Source organism: Symphalangus syndactylus, chromosome 2 (assembly GCF_028878055.3).
Source record: "Symphalangus syndactylus isolate Jambi chromosome 2, NHGRI_mSymSyn1-v2.1_pri, whole genome shotgun sequence".
NCBI lineage: Eukaryota > Metazoa > Chordata > Mammalia > Primates > Hylobatidae > Symphalangus > Symphalangus syndactylus.
Window position 1 is genome coordinate 97,079,863 of NC_072424.2, and position 23,112 is coordinate 97,102,974.

Genomic DNA, 23,112 nt, shown 5'->3' on the forward strand with positions numbered 1-23,112 from the left:
TAGCTATTCATGCACTATCTAAATGTTTTGCTTTTTTTTTTTTTTTTTTTTGAGATGGAGTCTTGCTCTGTTGCCCAGGCTGGAGTGCAGTGGCGCGATCTCGGCTCACTGCAAGCTCCGCCTCCCAGGTTCATGCCATCCTCCTGCCTCAAACTCCTGAGCAGCTGGGACTACAGGTGCCTGCCACCATGCCTGGCTAATTTTTTTGTATTTTTAGTAGAGACGGGGTTTCACCATGTTGGCCAGGATGGTCTCGATCTCCTGACCTCGTGATCCACCCGCCTCCACCTCCCAAAGTGCTGGGATTACAGGCATGAGCCACTGCGCCCGGCCTACTGCTTTTTAAAGCTATTGCACACACACACACACACACACACACATTTCAACATAGTTGAAACTTTCTAAATTACAAACTTTCAAAAAGGAATTGCTTGCATAATTGACCTTTTAAAAATGTCAATCCATTTATTCAACAAATATTTATTTAGTGCCTATGTACTTACATACCAAGTTGCACAAACACTTGGGATACGTAAGTAAACATGACAGCTGTGGTCAATGACTCATAATAACACTTGTTTTTGAAGTGTAACACTGGAAAAATGTGATACATAGGAAAGGATCAAGTAATAACTTCCACTCCTCTTCAAAAAGAAAATGAAGACAAATACTGTGAATACTATACAAGGTAATCAGATAAATCCTCACCATCAATCTTACCACATACAATTGGCAAATTTAGAAAGAGAATAGCACAAAACTGTAAAGAAAGTTCATTTAAGTGTTTTTGAAGATCTTAAATTCAGTTTTAGATAAAACTGACTCTACCCAATATGATTTATGTACATTACATGTATATGTTTTCTTCTGAGACTGGCCAACATCCTCAAGTTTATTGTTCAGACAAGAATCATCCTAAGTAGTGAAGTAACTCATCTATTAGATTTGTTCAAAAGGACTAGTTCTAAAAGAAAGAGTGAGATAGCAGCATGTGTGTTTAAAAAAGATCCAAAGCTCTAACTGGAAAAAACACAGGCGGGCAAGGGTTAAAATGGAAATAACAGAAGTGATGGTGGATGGCAAGGCAAGGGTAAAAGGGAGTAACAGAAGTGATGGCAGATGGGTGGCAGTGCAGAGTCTATAAAACCCACAGAATCAAGGTGGAAAAGAAATGGAGTCAAGCTGTTTCAGCACTAAACAAATACAACAACACATTGGTTAAAAACTTAATGTCAACATTGAACATTTCATCTGCTATAAAATAGAATAAAAGTGAGGTACTGTTACTCTGGCCCTAATTTTAGTCACTCCAAACCAGTACCATTGAGGGCAAATGGCTGATAACCATGGGAAAAAGAAACTATCTTATTTTAGGGGGTGATAATAAAAACAAACAATTCTAGTAAAGGCCAACATGGATCTTTAAGGAAATAAGATTTCAAAAGCCTGTTTGAAAAACTTTATTATATGGCTATTATTAAAAAGTAAAATAAATAAATAAATAAATTACAGAAGCTGGTGGGGTTGTGGAGAAAAAGGAATACTTATTCACTGCTGGTGGGAATGTAAACTTAGTTCAGCCATTGTGGAAAGTAGTTTGGTGATTTCTCAAAGAATTTAAAACAGAATTACCATTCAACCCAGCAATCCCAGTATTGAGTATATACCCAAAGGAATATAAATCGTTCTACCATAAGGACACATGCATGTATCTATTGTGCAGTGTTCATAATAGCAAAGATACAGAATTAACCTAAATGCTCATCAGCAGTAGACTAGATAAAGAAAAGGTGGTACATACACCATGGAATACTACACAGCCATAAAAAATGAGACCATGTCTGTGAAGGTTAATACTGAGTGTCAACTTGATTGGATTGAGGGATACAAAGTATAAATCCTGGGTGTCTGTGTGGGTGTTGCCAAAAGAGATTAACATTTGAATCAGTGGGCTGGGGAAGGCAGATTCACCCTTACTCTGATGGGCACAATCTAATCAGCTTCCAGTGAATATAAAGCAGGCAGATAAACATGAAAAGGAGAGATGGGCCTAGCCTCCCAGCCTACATCCTTTTCCCGTGCTGGATGCTTCCTGCCCTCAAACGTCAGACTTCAAGTTCTTCAGTTTGGGGACTTGGACTGGTTCTCCTTGCTCCTTACCTTGCAGACAGCCTATTGTGGGACCTTGTGATCGTGTAAGTTTTATACGTAAAAGGGGAGTTTATTAAGTATCAACTTAATACTTATAGTTTACTAAATATTAACTTAATAATTACAGTTTATTATTAATTTAATACTTATAGGATATATGTAGATCTACAGATATATAGTTCTGTCCCTCTAAGAGCACCCTGACTAATTAAATGTCCTTGCATCAACATGAATAAAGCTGGAGGCTATTATCCTAAGCAAACTAACACAGGAATAGAAAACCAAACACCGCATGTTCTCACTTATAAGTGGGAGCTAAACACTGATTACATATGGACACAAAGAAAGGAACCACAGACACCGCGGCCTTCTTGAGAGTGGTGGGTGTAAGAAGGGTGAGGACTGAAAAGTTACCTATTGGGTACTATGCTGATTACTTGGGTGAAAAAATAATCTGTTTACCTAACTTCCGTGACATGCCATGTACCTACCTATATACCAAACCTGCACATGTATTTCTGAACCTAAAGTAAAAGTTAAAAATAAAGGTAACTCAATTAAATATGCAGCCAGGGAGATTAAGCAAAATATAATACAGGAAAAAACAACAATAAACAAAATACAAAAAAAAGCATCTTCATTATATATTAATGATAGAAATTTGTGTCATATATTTTTCAGAGATTTTAAGAGGGCTCTTCTACCTGCTTTATTTAACGGGAGTTTTCCCAAATATAAATGAAACCTCGAATAGTTTAACACTCCATTTGATAAATACAACATTTGTAAGACTTCAAGAAGAAGCTTTACTATGATCTCCTATAGAAGAAATGTTTCCTTCAGTTCTTGACCCAGTATATTAGAACATGGTTTCCTAAAGAGTGGTGACAGCCAAATCATGAGGCCTATTTTTTGTTTTTAGCTAACTTTTTAAAAAAGAATTCTGCTCATTGTAGAGAGAATGGTTTCATCGTAATAGGTCAGTGGTTCCCAAAATGTGGTCCTCAAGACAGGCAGCATCAGCATTATGGAGAAACTAAGAAATGCCAATTATCAGGCCCAACCCAGATTTGCTAAATCAGAAGCTCTGAGAGCAGGGCTTATACATTTGTATTTTAACAAGCTCGCCTTGGGATTCTGATGTACACTACATTTGAGAACCATTGAACTAGGTTAACTCAGGTAATTCGACAGGAATGGGAAATAAATTGATTGGAAACAATACTTTAAGCAAAATATTTGTATAATACAAGTACTGTATTGTTCCTGCAGTGAACAAAGCAAAAATTGTTAATAATCTTTAGTCTGGCAAACAGCACATGAGATAGTAAACCACGAGATCCTGAATATGCAGTTCAACAATCAACACTCCATTTGCTGTTATATTTGAGTAAATAGGACAGCGAATTCCTGAACAAATGGCATGCCATCACTGCATAATTTCTGTTTTTGTGCTTGCAGTTGTTGTTTAGGAGCTTATTTTACTGTTAAGTCATGTCTCTAAGTCATTTAAGAGCATTAGAATGAAAAGATATGGTCAAATTTATGAGGCCAAGAACGAACCTCGTGTGAGTACTTTACACCACATTGAGAATCTAATTATTGGTCCATAACACAGCATTTATTAGTGTTTTCTCTTTTCATACAGACTATGTTGCAAATTGGCATATGATAGTATCCAGTTTTAAAGGGCCATTTATATGTAAAGTAGCTATTTTATCTATTTGTGGTAGTTCATGGGTAAAATACCCTGTTTTAGCATAGGACTGGTGATAGGAGGTTAAAAACATTTTTAAGAAATGAAACACCTTTCAGCAGTGAAAGCTATGCCAATACTGTAGATTTGGAATAACATAATTGAGCAACATCTATAAAATGAGGCTTGTCTTATAGTAATAGTGTGAAGATTTATGTACAACTTTCCTGAGATACATTTTAGACTTCTTTTAAGTGCCTTTTTTAAATTTTTTTTTTTTTTTTTTTTTTTTTTTTTTTTTTTTTTTAAAGACAAGGTCTCACTCTGTCACCCAGGCTAAAGTGCAGTGACACAATCACAGCTCACTGCAGCCTTGAAAGCCTAGGCTCCAGTGATCCTCCTATCTCAGCCTCTCAAGTAGCTGGGATTACAGGCATGCACCAATACACCCAGCTAATTTTTAATTTTTTTTTTTTACAGACATGGTCTTGTTTTGTTACCCAGGCTGGTCTCAAACTCCTGAGCCCAAGTGATCCTCCTGCCTTGGCCTCCAAAAGTGCCGGGATCATAGGCATGAGCCACTGAGCCTGGCCTCATTAAAATTCTTAATAGGGAAATCAACGGGATGGAAATATAAACTAGAGATGTATGTAAATATTCTTGATGTCTAAATACTTCAGGAAACTTGAACATTTTAATAAATTTTAATAAAAATTTTAAATAAATAAACATTTAAAAAAATTTCCTAAGGTCTTTCCAAACTCTTCACACAGCCTAAACTTCCTCTACCAATGATTAATTAGAATCTAGAAGGTAGGGGAAAATAAACATACTGGTTTTGTGCTGGTTGAGCTTTTACATTTGAAAAATCATAATATGGTGAGAAATAGAAGATTTCCCACTAACATCAAGAACAAGGCAGGGATGTCCCCTCTTACCACTGCTTTTCAATACTGTACTAGATGTCCTATAAGAAAAAATAAACAAGGAAATAAAAGGTATACTGATTAGGAAAGAAGAAAAATAAAATTTTGTCTGCAGATGACATATTTTCTATGCAGAAAATCTGAATCAACAAAAGAAATCTGAAACTATTAAGTGAGTACTGCAAGATTTCAGGATAAAGGTTAATATAGAAAATCAATGCTTTCCTATATATCAGCAATGGACAAGTGGAATTTGAAATTAAAAACACAATACCATTTAGATTACATTGTGAACACACACCTAAAAAATGAAATATTTAGGTATAAACTTAACAAAATATGTACAAGATCCATATGAAGAAAACTACAAAATTCTGATGAAAAAAATCAAAGAACAGATGGAGATATTCCATGTTTATAGATAGAAGATTGAATACCAAGATGTCAGTTCTTCCCAACTTGGTTAATAGATTACTGCAATCCCAATAAAAATTCTAGCAAGTTATTTTGTAGATACAAACTGATTATGAAGTTTATGTGGAGAAGCAAAAGGTCCAAAATAGCCAATTTCTGACCATGATTGACACTACCCAACTTCAAAACTTTCTATAGAGATACAGAAATCAAGACCATCTTGTCTTGATTTGTGGTACTTGTGAAAGAATAAATCAATGGAACGGAATAGAGAGCCTAGAAATTGATCCACATAAATATAGTCAATTGATCTTTGACAAAGGAACAAAGACAATTAAATGAAGAAAAGATAGCCTTTTTAACAAATCGTGCTGGAAAAACTAGATACCCATATACACATACAAAAAAATGAATGTAGACACAGACATTATACCTTTCAAAAAATTAACTCAAAATGGATCATAGACCTAAATGTAAAATGCAATACTATAAAACTCCTAGAAGATAATATAGGATAAAATCTAGATGACCCTGGGTTTGGAGACAACTTTTTAGATATGACACTAAAAGCATGATCCATGAAAGAAAAAACTGACAAGCTGAGCTTCATTAAAATGAAAAACTGCTCTGCAAAAGACCCTGCCAAGAGAATGAGAAGACAAGCCAAGGCCTAGGAGAAAACATTTGCAAAACATGTATCTAATAAAGAACTGTTAATGAAAATATACAAAGAACTCTTGAAAATAATGAGAAAGCAAAGATTCCAACTTTAAAAATGGGACAAAGATCTTAATAGACACCTCACTAAAGAAGACAAACATGGTAAATAAGTATATGGAAAGATGTTCCACATCACAAACCATCAAGTAAATACAAATGAAAACAACAATAAGATACTAATTAATACCTACTGATTAGAATGGTCAAAATCCAGAACACTAACACCACCAAATGTTGGTGAAGGTGTGAAACAACGGGAACTCTCATTCACTGCAGGTGGAAATGCAAAATAGTACAGATAGTTTGGAAGACGGTTTGGCAGTTACAAAACTAAACACACTCTTACCATATGATACGGCAATAGCACTCCTTAGTATTTAAACAAAGGAACTGAAAATTTATGACCATACAAAAAACTGGACAGATGTTTACAGCAGCACTTTCAGACATGTATTATAGAATATTTACATGTACATATTTGAATTATGCTTGTTTTATATTGAAATATAATCTGTAATTTACATACATCAAGATAACTCAGTACATTAAGTATTATTTACAGAGATCCAAAATACATCTCAAGATCTAAGGCATATTCCACTAAGCTTGACTTTCTAAATAACCTTTTAAAAATTATGTAGTTATTTCAACATATTTTTAATTAAAAAGACACACACAGATATGAACTCTCCAACACAAACATACAGCTGTATAGCCTAGTGTAACATTATAAGACACATGCCATAGTAAGCAGCATCCAGATCAAGAAACAGGACTTTGCCAGCCACCCTAGAAACCCTACGTGGGCCTTGTCCCAATCATACTTCCTTCTCTCTCCCCCAAAGTAACCACATCCTGGCATTTATTATCTTATTTGGTTTTAGCAACCAAATCTACATCATTAGACACTATAGACAGTCATGATCATTTTAAAAAAGGATGACTTTGAAGCCTCTTATTGTAAACCATAGGCGTCTCATTTTTTCTTTTCTTTTCCTTATAATTTATGTGGACAAATTTGGGTTATTTGAACTGTAGGAGACTTATTCTATGGGTTCCTGACTGCATATGTGTGGTGGAGTTTGGCTCATTCTTCTTTCTGTATTTATGACAAATTGGAAGCTGGATATGGAGACTTGATGCCTTTGGCAAGACTACAGGTGATATGTTATCAGGAGGCACGTATGTGTTTTGCTCTCCTTTTGAGAAGCAAGCAGCTGTTGGTGACCATGGTCCAGATCCATTAATTCATCAGGGGTTGTAAAAATGGTGATTTTCTACTTTTATCATTTCACTTTCATTTGTAAGCAGATATAATTTTAAGAGAAACGTTGCTTATCTACTATTTAGTTACCAGTGATATAGTTCATACAGGAGAGGCAAGATAAATGCCTAATTCTTTTCCTTTATTTACCAGACTTCTTTTTCTTTAAAAGCAATTTATTTGATTCTGACCACAAAATACAGGGAAGGAGCAAGGGCTACCCTGTAACGTCCTGGTCACACATCTTCCCAGTCTATGCTTCTATACATACTCTTTGTAAAACGGCAAGCTCATACTGTCCCCAAGTGTTTTTTTTCACATTATCACACCTGCAGAGTATAGGATAAGGTGTGAAGTTAAAACAGATGGCCCATTCAGAAGGTAGGGCTCCCTCCAATTCATGTTCCAGCTCCCTTTTGCTAATCTTGAAACCAAGGTAACTGGCTCTTCTTACTATTGTTTTACTTTTTTTTTTTTTTTTTTGAGGCAGGGTCTCTCTGTCACCCAGGTTGAAGTGTAGTGGTGCAATTTTGGCTCACTGCAGCCTCGACTTCCTGGGCTTAGGTGACCTTCCCACCTCAGCCTCCCAAGTACCTGAGACTACAGGCATGTGCAACCATGCCTAGCTAATTTCTGCATTTTTGTTAGAGATGGGATTTCATAATGTTGCCCAGGATGGTCTCGAATTCCTGGACTCAAGCGATCTCTTGGCTTCTCAAAGTGCTCGGAATACAGGTGTAAGCCAATGTGCTCGGCCCTCATTTTTCTAAAACAACTCTCTCATGAACAAGTAGGCCATAGACGAATTACGCCTGAACAATTCTTAGAGTCGTTTAAAGTAACAATATAGAAAGGCACTTGACTAATGCCCTTTCCTTACCCCCAGCTTCCTAAGTTCCAGGCTGTCTGTGGCACCTGGATTGCCACCCTTGGGTCCTCTACACCCCATGGCAGCAATGGTGGAAGGGCAGGCCAGGCCAATCATAAGGAATAAACAGTCTTTACTGGGCTCAAACCAGGAGTCCATAGGTCTTGAGGACCTCTGTGTAATTGTTTTCTCCTCCACATTCTTTTGGGCCTGTTTACATAGCCTCATAAGCTGTTTTTTCTTCCAATAGCAGATATTGGCCTTCTCCTTCCTCTTCTCCTGGGTGGCTGTCACTGCCTGGTACTTCCAGTCAACCTCGTGAACCGGGCACCCCAGGTAGGCAAACTTTCTCACAGGCTTCAGACGCACAACCTTGGGAGCAGCAGGAAGCATCATCCACTTTTTTCTTGTCATAGGGCAGTGGGATCCCATTAAACACCTTCAGATGGTCAGGGACGGCCTGGCCTCGCTTGGTCTTGTGGGGCAGCATGCCTCAAGCGGTCTGCCAAAAGATGCAGCTGGGGGGGCCTCAGGAATGGTTGGTGTTCATCTGCTTGTGAAGGAAGGCCAGGTACTCCAACTTGTTTCTGTGGAAAGTGCCAAAAATATTGATGCCTTTGCAGTGCATGACCACCACCTTCTGGCCCAGCAGTACCTGCCTATCCATGATGGCTGTCAGGCAGCCCAGAAGGTGGCCTCGGCCAGTGGGCACCAGGACCTGCCCCTCCGTCTTTGGCAGCTGCCTGGGAAAATACTAGTTTTCAAGATAACTGCTTTCCTGTCATTCTTTGAAGGTGACCAATCATTTTTGCTTTTCATTATGATGAACTTATCCATTTATTGATTTTTATTTTTAATTAGAGATAGGGCCTCACTATGCTGTCCAGGCTGGTTTTGAACTCCTGGGTTCAAGCTATCCTCCTGCCTCAGCCTCTCAAGTAGCTGTGATTACATGCATGCTTCACTGCCCATGGCTTGAACTTACCAATTTAAACGTACTTCGTGGATTTTAGTGTTATAGTTCTTATTTTTACTGAAACTCAAAATTCTCATTTTTGGCCAGTGGAAGCCTCTTTCAGTTGGCTCCTGAGTCCTTTGACCTTCTCTAGTAGTCTTTGTTAGCTTCTTTGTTACCTGGTTTGATATTTCAGACTAATCTTGTAAATTTCCAATTTCAGTCTTTTCTCCAAGAAGCCCTGGTTAGTGGAAAATATTAATTTAAGCCCGCACTCTGTGTGTTAGAGATGCTCAGAGCCACTGGTTTCATTACTGTTTCTAGGCCTTTTCAGGGGACACACACACATATGCATATTTATATATATTTAAAATATGATATATCATATGCTCATTAATATTTTCAATTAAAACTCAGAACTATATAGTGTTTTTCTTTTTAACATCTTTATCATACAATTCACCCATTTAAAGTATACACTTTAGTGGCTTTAGTATACTCACACTGAGTTGATTCACAATTTTAGAACATTATCATTATCTCAAAAAAGAAGTGTTGTGTGCATCAGCAGTCACTCCCCATTTCCCTCCAACCCCTCTTGTCCTACGCAACCACTAATCTACTCTCTGTCTCTATGAATACGCCTATTTTGGACATCATACAGTATGTACTTGGTTGTCTGAAGCTTGTTCCCAGGTAGATTCATCAGGAAAGGCTCCTGGAAACAATATTCCCAAGTTCTTGCATGCTGATAATAGCCTGCTTGTGTCATTTACACCTGAAAGTCAGTTTTGCTGGGTATAAACATCTTTGTTTCTCATTCTCACCATGGCTGCCAGAATCTCCCTTGAGCTGGTCATTAAAATGAGATCCATTTATAATATAATAGAATGTAATCTGCAAATTTGGGCTAAGAAATGAGTTAAAACTGTGGTCATCCCCTAAGTAAAGAATCAGTACATGTTCCCAACTGTTTCTGTGAATACTGCAGTTTATTGTTTTCCTTGAACGACTTCTCTACTTTTTAGCATCTTCTTTCTACTATCCACCAACTACTTTCTCTTCCATAGAACACAGTATTTTCTCAGGGGAAAAAGATGCCCATCTTTTCCACTTCTTCATTCCCATGGATACATATCTGGACTACCTAAGTATTGTATGGCAAGAAACGCAACTCTACATTTCACTGCAACAAGTCATTGTGTTTAGATACAAAAATGGGTTAAGAAGTTTTGACTTATGGGAAGGAAATTTATCCCACTATACCCCTCCCCTAATTTATAATATTCTGTGAACTTGAATGTTAATGTATCATAGTTCTAGAAAACTGGATTTAAAGGAATGCTTAAAAGACATTTATTTCATATTCCATTACTTAAATTAAAAAAATGTGATAAAGGGTTTGCTCTAGGTAATACCTAATAACCAAACAGAGCCTGAGAAACCAGAATTCTAGATTCTAAAGGTAATGTTCTTTCCACCCTATAAGAGCTACTTCTTAAGTTCATTAGCTGGATGTCTCCAATACAATGACTATTTCAAGTAGCCCCCCCCCCTTTTTTTTTTTTTTGAGGCGGAATCTCACTCTGTTGCCCAGGCTGGAGTGCAGTGGCACGATCTCAGCTCACTGCAACCTCCGCCTCCCGGGTTCAAGCAATTCTCCTGCCTCAGCCTCCCGAGTAGCTGGGGTTACAGGCATGCACTACCAAGCCCAGCTATTTTTTTTTTTTTGTATTTTTAGTAGAGACAGGGTCTCACCATGTTTGCCAGCCTGGTTTCGAACTCCTCACCTCAGGTGATCTGCCTGCCTCAGCCTCCCAAAGTGCTGGGATTACAGGCGTGAGCCACCACACCCAGCCAACCCCCTGTTTACAAATCATTTACCTATAGGCTCAAAATTTGGTGAGTTCCCTTAGAAAGAAAGAGAACTAGTAAGGGCCTCAGATCACTACATGAAAGTCTACTCCAATTACAGGTTCTCAGACAAGTAGCTCGTATCCTATTACTGGAAGGAGAGGCACAGTCTTAGGGTGACAAGGAAGTAAAGTGACAGAATACATTATTAGCTTTTTGTCACATCTATAGATTCCATGAAACAGCTTTAAAAAATTACGTATTTCAAATTTACACACAACTTCAATATCAGTGTAGTCATAACCAAACTATCAATTCCCATTGTGTCCGGAATTGGTGGGTTCTTGGTCTCACTGACTTCAAGAATGAAGCCGCGGACCCTCGGTGAGTGTTACAGCTCTTAAGGCAGCGTGTCTGGAGTTGTTCGTTCCTCCCGGTGAACTCGTGGTCTCGCTGGTTTCAGGAGTGAACCTGCAGACCTTTCGCAGTGAGTGTTACAGCTCATAAAAGCAGTGTGGACCCAAAGAGTGAGCAGTAGCAAGAGTTATTGCAAAGAGCGAAAGAACAAAGCTTCCACAGTGTGGAAGGGGTCCCGACCGGGTTGCCACTGCTGGCTCGGACAGCCTGCTTTTATTCTCTTATCTGGCCCCACACACGTCCTGCTGATTGGTAGAGCCTAGTGGTCTGTTTTGACAGGGCGCTGATTGGTGTATTTACCATCCCTGAGCTAGACATAAAAGTCCTCCACGTCCCCATCAGATCAGTTAGATACAGAGTATCGACACAAAGGTTCTCCAAGGCCCCACCAGAGCAGCCAGACACAAAGTGTCGATTGGTGCATTCACAAACCTCGAGCTAGACACAGGGTGCTGATTGGTGTGTTTACAATCCCTGAGCTAGACATAAAGGTTCTCCACGTCTCCACCAGACTCAGGAGCCCAGCTGGCTTCACCCAGTGGATCCCGTACCAGAGCTGCAGGTGGAGCTGCCCACCAGTCCTGCGCCACGCGCTCGCACTCCTCAGCCCTCGGGTGGTTGATGGGACTGGGCGCTGTGGAGCAGCGGGTAGTGCTCGTCGGGAAGGCTTGGGCTGCACAGGAGCGCACGGAGGGAGTGGGAGGCTCAGACATGGTGGGCTGCAGGTCCTGAGCCCTGCCCCGTGGGAAGGCAGCTAAGGTCCGGTGAGAAATTGAGCGCAGTGCCGGTGGGTCAGCACTGCTGGGGGACCCAGTACACCCTCCGCAGCTGCTGGCCTGGGTGCTAAGCCCCTCACTGCCCAGGGCTGCCGGCTGCTCCGGGCGAGGGGCACGCCAAGCCCACGCCCACCCGGAACTCCAGCCGGCCCGCAAGCACTGCACGCAGCCGGTTCCCGCTCGCGCCTCTCCCTCCACACTTCCCTGCAAGCTGAGGGAGCCGGCTCCCGCCTTGGCCAGCCCAGAAAGGGGCTCCCATAGTGCAGCGGTGGGCTGAAAGGCTCCTCAAGTGCCGCCAAAGTGGGAGCCCAAGCAGAGGCACCGAGAGCAAGCGAGGACTATGAGGACTGCCAGCACACTGTCACCTCTCACTATCATGAATAGTCTTATATTTGCTTTGGATAATTAAAAATAAAGTAAAATATTACAAAATTTTAAACATATACTTTCTAATTATCTTCGGTTTCCATGGTAAAGCAAGTCTAGATTTTGATTTGTAAAGCCTCACGAGTTTCTGGTAGACTGTGTCCTTCCCTTTTAATAGTCACCTCTTTTATCTCTCAGACCAGGTTTTCTTTTTTCTCTGGCTCATTACTGAACAGCTTTTCTCTCACTCCCTTCTTTCTCAAGCAAGCATTCATTCTTTTTGAAGTTTCTTAAGGGCCATTTACTGCTTGTAACAACAGGAAAAAGGCTCTTTGCTATGCCTTTCCTAACACCTTTCAATTAGATCCTGTAGGAATAGACAAAGTCACTGATTGTGCCAGGTATCTCAGTAGCCCAAAATTTCCATGTATGTTAGTAATAAATATAAACGTTATTATATGCTTATCTATAGCAATAATATATTAATAGAGCATATACACTTATCACAAATAATTCAACTTTTGACTTCTAAATGGTTAAGGAAAATGAAAAGAGATTAGAAATGCTCAGTTTTTTTTTAAGGAATACAAAATACATACTATTTTGTACCACACTTTCGATTGATTTATGAATGTGTGTGTGTTTTCAATGGAGAAATCTTGTTACTATCAGCAGCCTTTGTCTTTTTGAACTGCTTTTGATAATATAAAGACAAAGTAGTTGGATCTGAGACTGTGCAAGGATTTATGACCAATCTTTATTTAAGCTTTATGTCACCTCCATTTCCATGTGAATTGAGGATAATATTAACAGCAAATAGATGTTGTTGTAAATAAACAACCTTCTAAGATGGAAATCTATAAATTGAATATAAAGAAGGAAATCCAGTTACCACTAAGTCATTTTCTTTATGAAACAGATGTCAGAAAGGGAAAAAGGTGACTTTCAAGACTTTGTAAGCTGAATTCTAGTATGAAAAGTTAAAAAAAATTAAGTCTTTAGAGGTTGGAAAAACTGAATCCTGAGTGAGACTGGGGCAGAAATTTAGTTAATGATTTTTTTCCAAATCTGTTGTGATTTTCCTTTAATATTTTCTGATCAAAAGAATATTACAAGTTCAGTATGGAAATTCAGATGAGTACAGAAAAACAGGCAGGGGGAAGGATCACATACCAACCGGAAGCAAATATTTAGGAATATCAGGTTTATAGTTTAGAAATAGTTCCACATGCATTTTTCTCTATATTTTCCATAGCTGAAATCATATTATACATGAAAGTATCCTGCATTATTTATCATATCCATACTTGCCCATGCCCTTGAATAAACAAGCATAAATTTTAATGGCTGCATATTACTCTGTTATGTGAGCATTCCATGATCTGCTGCACTCCCTTACTGCTGAATATTTGAGATGTTTCTTCTTATTTACTAAATATATAAAATATTTCCAAGACCTGCTTTTGGCATAATATAATTAAATTTTTGGATTATTTCCTTCGGATAGATTCCCCAATGCAGGATAAGAGTAACTCGAGCTAAAAGGATCTACTCATATATACAGCACTTGTTTTTTTTCTTTTCCACAACACTTTTATCATATTACATTCCCAACAGCAATGTCTGAGAGTAAATTTTTGCCCCACTCTTACCAAACTAGGTATTAACATGATTTTGTCTTTGTTAATTTGATAGGAAAAAAAAGGTGGGGGGAGAGGAGTCTAAGTGTTGGTATTTTATTCTGAGTATTCATAAAGTGGGTAAATGCTGATTCAGCATCTATCTGGACATAGGGGAAAGCACTGAATGGATAAGGAAAAGTAGTGGGAATTGCAACACCATGTAGTGGGGTTGCATGGGATTGAGAACATCTGTCAATGTGGAAAACTGCCCATTTATGAGTAATAATTAAACTCCATTATTTGAGGGGATCTCCTGAGATTTCACTATGGGTTGGATCCCTATGAAAAACTCGTGACAGATGCCAGGTCACTGGATCTAATCTTAGTTTAACCTTAGAAACACTGGTTTTGAGTGTTCTCATTTGTGAACAATTAACATAATTCAGAGAAAACATACTACAAAATGTTCACTGTAAATCTTTATAATGAGTAGATATTTTGTAGTTACTTTTATGATATATGACAATAAAAAAGTGAGCAATCCTGTCTCACTTTTTCTAAGTGAATAAAATATAAAGAACACTGGAGTCCAAATTTTTATTCATAGTCTAGAGAAATTCATTAAAGTGCTGTCAACATATGGTAGATTTACGAGCTATTTCTAAGTGCTTTTTGGAGTTCTTTAATTACATAAAAGCATACCAATTGTATTGGTAAGCCTTCACAATTTATGTCTGTTGATAAAGCCAAAATATTTCAGTTTCATTTGAAATGACAAGGTATTACCTTTTCCCTTCATATTTCATATCAGATATGATTTGAAAATTGAAAGTAATATCTTTTTCTAAATCGTGAACATCTACCTCATTCAGTGACTCAACTACTACCACTTTCAATATGCCTGAGAAAAGGCTGAATGTATACCTTAACTGTCACAATGTCACACCAAAATATATACATTTTACCAACATTTTGAAGTATATCTGACTTTAGTTCAGAATAAAAAGAGAGATTAAAGCTGAAATCACATGGCTGTCTTTATATATATTGAAAGTTTTTGTTATATGTACTTACTGGATAATGAAAACCATTTTACTCTACTGATGAAGAGAGTCAGAGATTGAGGAATAAAAACATGGAGAAAGAAAATGAGAATTTTTTCAGTTTAATGAACTATATTAAAAATTCAAGGACAGCTTTGTGTTTTGAGAAAGACTTAAGTGCAATGAATAATTATTTTCAAACATAACTTGTGCAAAAATCTATTAACTCATAAGCATTATAAGTGTGATTGTGGTTTAGTTTTCATAACTTAATTATTCTTTGTTGCTCAAGAAGTGGAAGATTTCATGGGCTAGAAGGTTGCTGCTAGTTCATTTTTTTTTTTGAGACAGAGTCTCACTCTGTTGCCCAGGCTGGAGTGCGATGGCATGATCCTGGCTCACTGCAACCTCTGCCTCCCGGGTTCAAGCAATTCTCCCGCCTCAGCCTCCTGAGTAGCTGGGACTGCAGGCATGCACCACCATCCCAGCTAATTTTTTTATTTTTAGTAGAGATGGGGTTTCACCATGTTGTCCAGGCTGGTCTCAAACTCTTGACTTCGGGTGATTCACTCACCTTGGCCTCCCAAAGTGCTGGGATTACAGGCGTGAGCCACCATGCCCGGCAACTGCTAGTTCATTTTTATGAGATTTAGGTATGTAACTGATGAGCAACTAAACAGAAAAGGAAGAAAAGTTGTGGTACCAACCCTGGCAACACTGGTTTTGGGAATAATATGTGGACAGCATGTGCTTTGCTACAGACATCTGTCTAATCCCATTTCTGTCATGTCCTATATGGCTAAGGAATTAGCTTCTCAGAGCTTCAGTGTAATTACCCCAGTACTGATACTGTGTACTTGGCACAAAATAAACCATAAAAAAACAGTTTTATCACCACTGCTGCCCTCCTTCTCCTCTTCTTCATTTCAAAGGAAAGAAAGAAATGAACCATCAATACAGAACTCTTAAGTTCCTCTGTTTAGAATGTGATTTCCTCCAAATCTTCCATGGTTGACCCTTCTATGTCATTCAGACTGTGGCTTCGATTTGGCCTAAAGTAGTCCTCATCATCTCCCTTTCCCACCCTCCATAACTTTATCGCATGGTTATATTGTATTTTCTTCGGAGGTCTTATTGCCATCTAAAATTATCCTGTGAACTTGTTTAACATTTTACCCCCTTATCATGTAAATTTCACGAAAGCAGAAACTTTGTCTAATTTGTTCACTGCTGAATCCTCCAGAGACTAGAACATGGTATGGAACATAATAGATGCTTAACACATTTGCTGAATAAAGGAGTGAATCATAAGGGACTAGACATGTTAAAAATTGGAAGCCTGACCAGATGATAGAGAGAAGTCTACTATAACTAGTTATTCAGGGCTTAATTCTAAGTTAGTATTATTCTAAGTCCAGTTATAAAGCACTAGACGGCAGAAACTCATACATGTTGGAGTTGTTATTTGCCTTAATAGCTAAGCCTAAACTGTATTATACAGTGTTCTTTCTACCTGACTATAGTAACTACATGAGAGAAAACTAAGGAAGTCACTATTTAATAATCATAATATTAAGTTAGACTTAAGAACTGAAACACATAAGTTAGCAGTAATTTATAAATTAGAGTAACTGTGGGTATTGTTTTGTCAATAACTAAAAATAACATAAAATATGATTACACAAGTAAATGCATCAACCTAAATGGTATTTATAAAACTAAGATGACTATCTCTTCTGCTTATCTTTTCTAACTCTAGCCTTCTACCTAATGGCAAAAATGAAAAACAAAAGTGTTTAGAATAAAGAGCCATGAAAAAAATTCTTATGTTCTACGCCTATCCTATTAAAGCTCCGGAATTTCCTTGTTTTTGAAGGACCTTAGAATCTCTATTTGTATTACTTCAGAGGAATCGGATACTTCAAATTATTATAAAATAAAGATCAACTGTTAAGTTAAAAACAAACATTGCCCTCAAGGCTTATGTTTATTTTATTATCAATTTAAATGAATTTTCAGCTAAATTATAAGACTGGAGCTGTTTGCTTTCAAATACAAACAAATTGTGGCATACTCAGATATATGACCTCTCTTGGGAAAACATTTCATCATGTAGCAGAAGTGAATTTGTTATTAAAATGGTTAACCCTATGATCTGTCAATGAACTATTTTCTAAAATGTTTTAAAGAAAAAAACTTAAAAAAATACATAAACCATAAATCTACATCATAAAGTGATAACACAAGAAAGTCTGGCAAATGAAATCTTTAGAGGACTTCCTTTAGAAGGCACCTAATTCCCAGACCATAAAAATTTTTAACAAAAACAAATTTTTTTATGAATCAAATGATAGTTTCATACATTAAGTAAGAATTTATAGAAGAAATCCAGGCCAGGGGCAGTGGCTCACACCTATAGTCCTAGCACTTTGGGAGGCAGAGGCAGGAGGGTCACTTTAGGCCAGGAGTTCAAGACCAGCCTGGGCAAAATGGTGAGGTCTTATCTCTACAAAAAAATAAAAAGTAGCCTGTAATCCTGGCACTTTGGGAGGCTGAGGCGGGTGGATCACAAGGTGAGGAGATCGAGACCATCCTGGTTAACATGGTGAAACCCCGTCTCTACTAAAAAATACAACAAATTAGCCGGGTGTGGTGGTGGGCGCCTGTAGTCCCAGCTACTCGGGAGGCTGAGGTGGGAGAATGGCATGAACCTGGGAGGTGGAGCTTGCAGTGAGCCGAGATTGCACAACTGCACTCCAGCCTGGGTGACAGAGCAAGACTCCATCTCAAAAAAAAAAAAAAAAAAAAAAAAGTAAAAATAAATAAATAAATAAATAAATAAAAGTGATTAGCCAGGCATGGTGGTGTGCATATATAGTCCCAGCTATTCAGAGAGCTGAGGCAGGATTCCTTGAGCCCAGGAGTTCAAGGATGCAGTGAACTATGATCGTGCCACTGTGCTCCAGCCTGAGTGACAGAGAGACCCTCATTTCTGAAAAAACAAAACAAAAACCAATGACAAAAATCCAAAACAAATTCACAGCACCACCATCAAACTGTCTACATTTATCTATGCAGATAAAATTCCAGTATAGTTTAGAAGAAACAGCTCTGTATAGGTATAGCTGCATTAAAATCCAGCTCATTAGCTGATATTCGTGTTGTTTACATTTCTACTGCCAACTCTAATTATCTGACTTACTTCTTAAGGCTCTAGAGTCATAATGTTTGTTCAACAATCACATATTTAAACTTCATTCTGCATGAATATTTCCCTCTGCTTTTTGTTTAAGCAGGAACCTTTGCTCAGTACATATTTTAGTATGGATTTCTGAATTTTATAGAAAGCGTTTATATTTTAGCAGTATTAAAAATCAGTTCACTGGTACTTAGATTTTTTTTAAACATCAATTTTTATATCTTATTATTTTTAAAATTGAAATATGTTGCATAGTCAGTGATAATAGATATCTGTCCCCTCCAAATCTCATCTTGAAATGTGCCCCCCTCAATATTGGAGGTGGGGCCTAGTAGGAGGTGTTTGGATCATGGGGGCGGATCCCTCATGAATCGCTTGGTGATGAATGAGTCCCCTTGGTGATGAATGAGTTCTTGCTCTGTGAGTTCACATGAGATCTGGTTGTTTAGAGTATGGCACCTCCCTTCTCTCGGTCCCTTCTCTGACCGTGTCACATGCCTGCTCGCCCACTGCCTTCTGCCATCAGTGGAAAGCTTCCTGAGGCTTCACGAGAAGCCAAGCAGATGCTGGAGCCTTGCTTATACAGACTGCAGAACCATGAGCTAAATAAATCTCTCTTCTTTATAAATTACCCAGCCTCAGTATTCTTTTATAGCAATACAAAATGGACTAACACAGCCATGAAGACTCTGGCAAAATCCCCCCTCAACCACTCAATCTCATGTTATCCTAGATTATGACATCACTTAAAACTGCTCCATTAAAAAAAAACTCTTTTAATTCATACATCCCACCATATAGCCTTAACTTTAAAAGCTTCCAATAACCTGTTAAATTATGGCTACTACTCCTATGCTATTTCAGCTAAACCTCAAGCAATTCGGCCAATCCATTTTCTCTCTAACCACTACTTACCTGCCTTTTTCCTAATGCCTTATATTAATCTTGGACTGCATGGTCTATACATTCAATAAATTCTGCCAATACTTTAAAATCCATGCCTTTCTGTGTTACCTGGCTACCAAACCTCAACTAAAACCAACTAACTGCCTTCTCCATGCTTGTACCTGAAGTGCTGAGCACTGTTGGAAAAAGTATCATACACTTAGGAGGACCGAGGCTACCATAAATTCGTGGCTACCAGCCTAGACACTGTCCAGAACCTCTACCACGTTTCTGTAGTCAATCCTTTGGAATGACAATTTTAAACTGTACACGTTCACATCAAACATCTCTCCTCTTCCCCTAAGTCTCAGCAGAAATCCTTGTCTTGTATTTAACAGGATCCACCAGAGAATAATTATCTCATTTATTTGCCAACAAGTCTAACAAGTTACCTACTTGTATTCCTACCTTCTCGTATTCCTACCTTCTCCTCCACTTTCTCATATTGCAAAGGATGCCTCCCCAAAGGCCATCTGTTTTCGTGAATGCCACCTTCTCCTAACTGCTTAAAGACCTTGAACTAATCTTAATTTCCTTACCACCTTCTCTTCTTCAACCAAAAACAATTTGGATTCTATCCTATTACTCTACCAAAGTACCCTCCATAAAGTCATCCATGACCTCCATGTTGTAAGATGCTAAAGACAGTCCGTTATACAACTTCTAGCAGCAGCACTTGACACAACTGAACATCTGTTTTCAAAATAGTTATTTTCTCTTGGACTCTGTGATGTCACATTCTACTAGTTTCCCTCCTACTTCCCAGACCACGACTTCTGAGTCTCCTTTTCTAGCTCCTTCCTCTCATTAACACTTAAATATTAAGGCCTATTTTCTCAGTGTATAATGCCTTGGACAATCTTATTCCTGTCCATTCTTTCAATTATCATTTAGTTGTTGATGACTCATGGGTTCAGGCCTATCGATATCTTATCTTCTGTGCTTGAGATCTCTAATGTCTAGCTGCTATTCAGTAGCTGGGAGCCAGAATGCCCAAGTTTGAAGCCTAGCTCTGCTACTTTGCATGTCCTTGGGCAAATAACACTCTGTGCCTCTGTTTCTTACTCCATAAAATGAGAATAAAAACAGTTCCTACTCCTACTTTATAGGGTTGTTGTGAAATTAATATTTGAATTAACATTTGTCCATGGGGACTGTTTCTCTTATTCACTGTTGTTTCTGCAGCACCAACTGCGGTGCCTCAAAGCAGGTATTCAATAAGCATCTGCTGATTCACTTAATGAATGAAATTACCAGACGGTAAATTATCACAATTCTGAGGCATTTTCTGCTAGCCCTATTAAATTTTAAATTTCTTGCTACAGCTATCTTATATACCCTTCTAAAGGAGATCACAATTTGAAAGAAAAATAATTTGCAAGAACATTCCTGGAAAAAACAACTTTTGTTGAAAAACATTCACTCACAGGCAAAAATCTGTGTTAGAAATCCGTGTCAATACGACTCAGGCAATAAAAATGATTTGAAGTATTGGTTTCAACAGTCATTATGAATTATAAAGTGATTCAATATAAATAAAAATAGAACATATTACCTCATCTCTTTCATTAGCCTTTTGAAAAATGAGAAGTGACTGACCTAGTGAGTACTTAAATCAAAGAAAAAGTGGTGGAAGGAAAAGCACCAGGTCTTTAACATCCAGGCAACACGGCAGGCCGCTGCCAAACAGCAACTGGCTCCCACCACAGACAACAGCAGTGGTGGTATAGAGGGCAGTATATGACTGTCTGTCAACTTCACTGTTTGAAATCTGGAAGGCCGGGGAGAAGCCTACAGAGTAGAAGGTTATTTTCAGGAGAGGGGAAACTTCGTAAACAAGTGCTTTTTACTTGAAAATTTAGTGAAGATGTGTGTTAGTGAAGATTCGTATCCCAAGTCACACTCGTCACCCTTACTACTTTGGTGCCACTTTATGGAAGGCTTTTTCCAGTGAGACTGGCTGGCTCCAGTTTGGGGACTCTTGACAAAGTTATCTTCTCAGTAATTCTTATCTTTTGCTACTCTGGGCTGTCAAGAGGGCTGCACAGTCTAACCCGTCAGTGGTTGCTGTGGTGGTCATGAATGCTATTCATCACCATCTCTTCACTCCTTTAAGTTGTGGTGGCCCTATGACTTGCTCTGGCCAATGAAATGTAAGCTGAAGTAACATGGGTCTTTCAGACAAGTGCATTAAAAGCCAGTGTGGGATTTGCCAGAATCTCTTTTGCCACCACTCCCTCTTCGCCATGACAACTAGAAATGACCTAGATGGCAGCTGCCCCAGCAGGTTGGACTCTGAAGGAAAGGATGATGAGAAGCAGAGTCAAGGTAGAACATGCTGTCTTAATCCATTGAGATTTCAGGCTGTTGCTGAATGATAACACAGGCCTATTTCTCACTGATACGAATTTGTAGTTTGCTGCTATGTGTAGGGAACTATGCTAAACTAAAAGGGATAAAAATGTTTCATTAAAAAACAACTGAATTTGGCCAGGTGCAGTGTGGCTCATACCTGTAATCCCAGCACTTTGAGAGGCTGAGGCGGGTGGATCATGAGGTCAAGAGATAGAGACCAGACCGGCCAACATGGTGAAACCCCATCTCTACTAAAAACACACACACAAAAAATTAGCCGGGCATGGTGGCGGAAGCCTGTAATCCCAGCTACTCGGGAGGCTGAGGCAGGAGAACTGCTTGAACCTGAGAGTAGGAGGATCAAGTGAAGTGAGCCGAGATCCCACCACTGCACTCCAGCCTGGGAGCAGGGCAAGACTCCATCTCAGAAAACAAACAAAACAAAACAAAACAAAACAACTGAATTTTCTGACTTTCCCTTTCCGTTAGGTTTCAAGCACTCACTTGGCAATCAGATCAAGGGCTAGGCCAGCTTCTACCATTTACACATTAAGTATAAATAAGTTTTAGGGCTGGGATTACTAGTGACATGTAGAAATGTGCTCATGAATTGTGGAGATAAAATTTTTACAGCTTATAAAACTATGCTTTCAAAAACAATTATCAGTACAAGATAGGGCTTATGCAGAGGGACAAACAGAACAAATCTGAGTTAAGGGGTACGTATGGTTTCTGTAACTGACTCTAGGACAAGAAAAAGTAGTAATTTCTTCTGACTAAAGTATGTGTTGTTTTCGAATCAACTCTGTACACTCCTATATTCCTTTTAAAGTACAAATTAAATTTACCAATCATAATGGAATAGTCAATGTGTAACAGCTATAACTCATTAACCATGGAAATTTAATTATAAACATAATAAGCAAAATTACAATTCTCTGTTTTACTGAATTAAACTTTTAAATGAAAATATTAGCTATTCAGTATTTTACATTCCTTTATTATAAAAATTTCAATAATGCCAAATAGTAAATTAATATTTAAAATATATGCAAGGCTAAATCTAAACCTCTAAGAAATCACAGGGCCAAACACATTAACATACAATAATTACATAATTATATAATTACATTAATATAACAATCAGTATCACCTGATAAATATAATTAAAATTGTTCCTTTCTAGGAAATTGGCATAAATGTGTCACTAAGTTTTAGTTAGTTTCCTCAAATTAAGGACCATATATATACCTTGTAGAATCACTTTCACATTTACTTTTTATAGTTTCTTCTTAGTTTTATAATTTCAGAATGCTCTATGTCAAATCTATTTTAAAGGTCTACAATAAATGACCTACTGTATTTAGTAATGATATAATCTACAAATAGTCTCCAGCTCATTTTCAAAACTTTCTTTTTCAGAGAATCAGGATGTACAGAACAGATAAAAAGGAAGATGTTTTGCTAGCGGGCGGTGGGGGGGGGGGGGCGGGTTTGAAGGTGGAGCCACAGAGGCTATTTGTGGTTAGAGATCATGCATA

General features: G+C 38.2%; 1 protein-coding gene and 1 pseudogene across 1 annotated transcript in view; both read right to left on the bottom strand.

Moving 5' to 3' along the window:
- Positions 1–23,112, bottom strand: part of MAN1A1 (mannosidase alpha class 1A member 1) — a 184,790-nt gene that overhangs the window by 90,205 nt on the left and 71,473 nt on the right. The window lies entirely within an intron of this gene.
- Positions 38–22,503, bottom strand: LOC134733012 (large ribosomal subunit protein uL13-like; annotated as a pseudogene).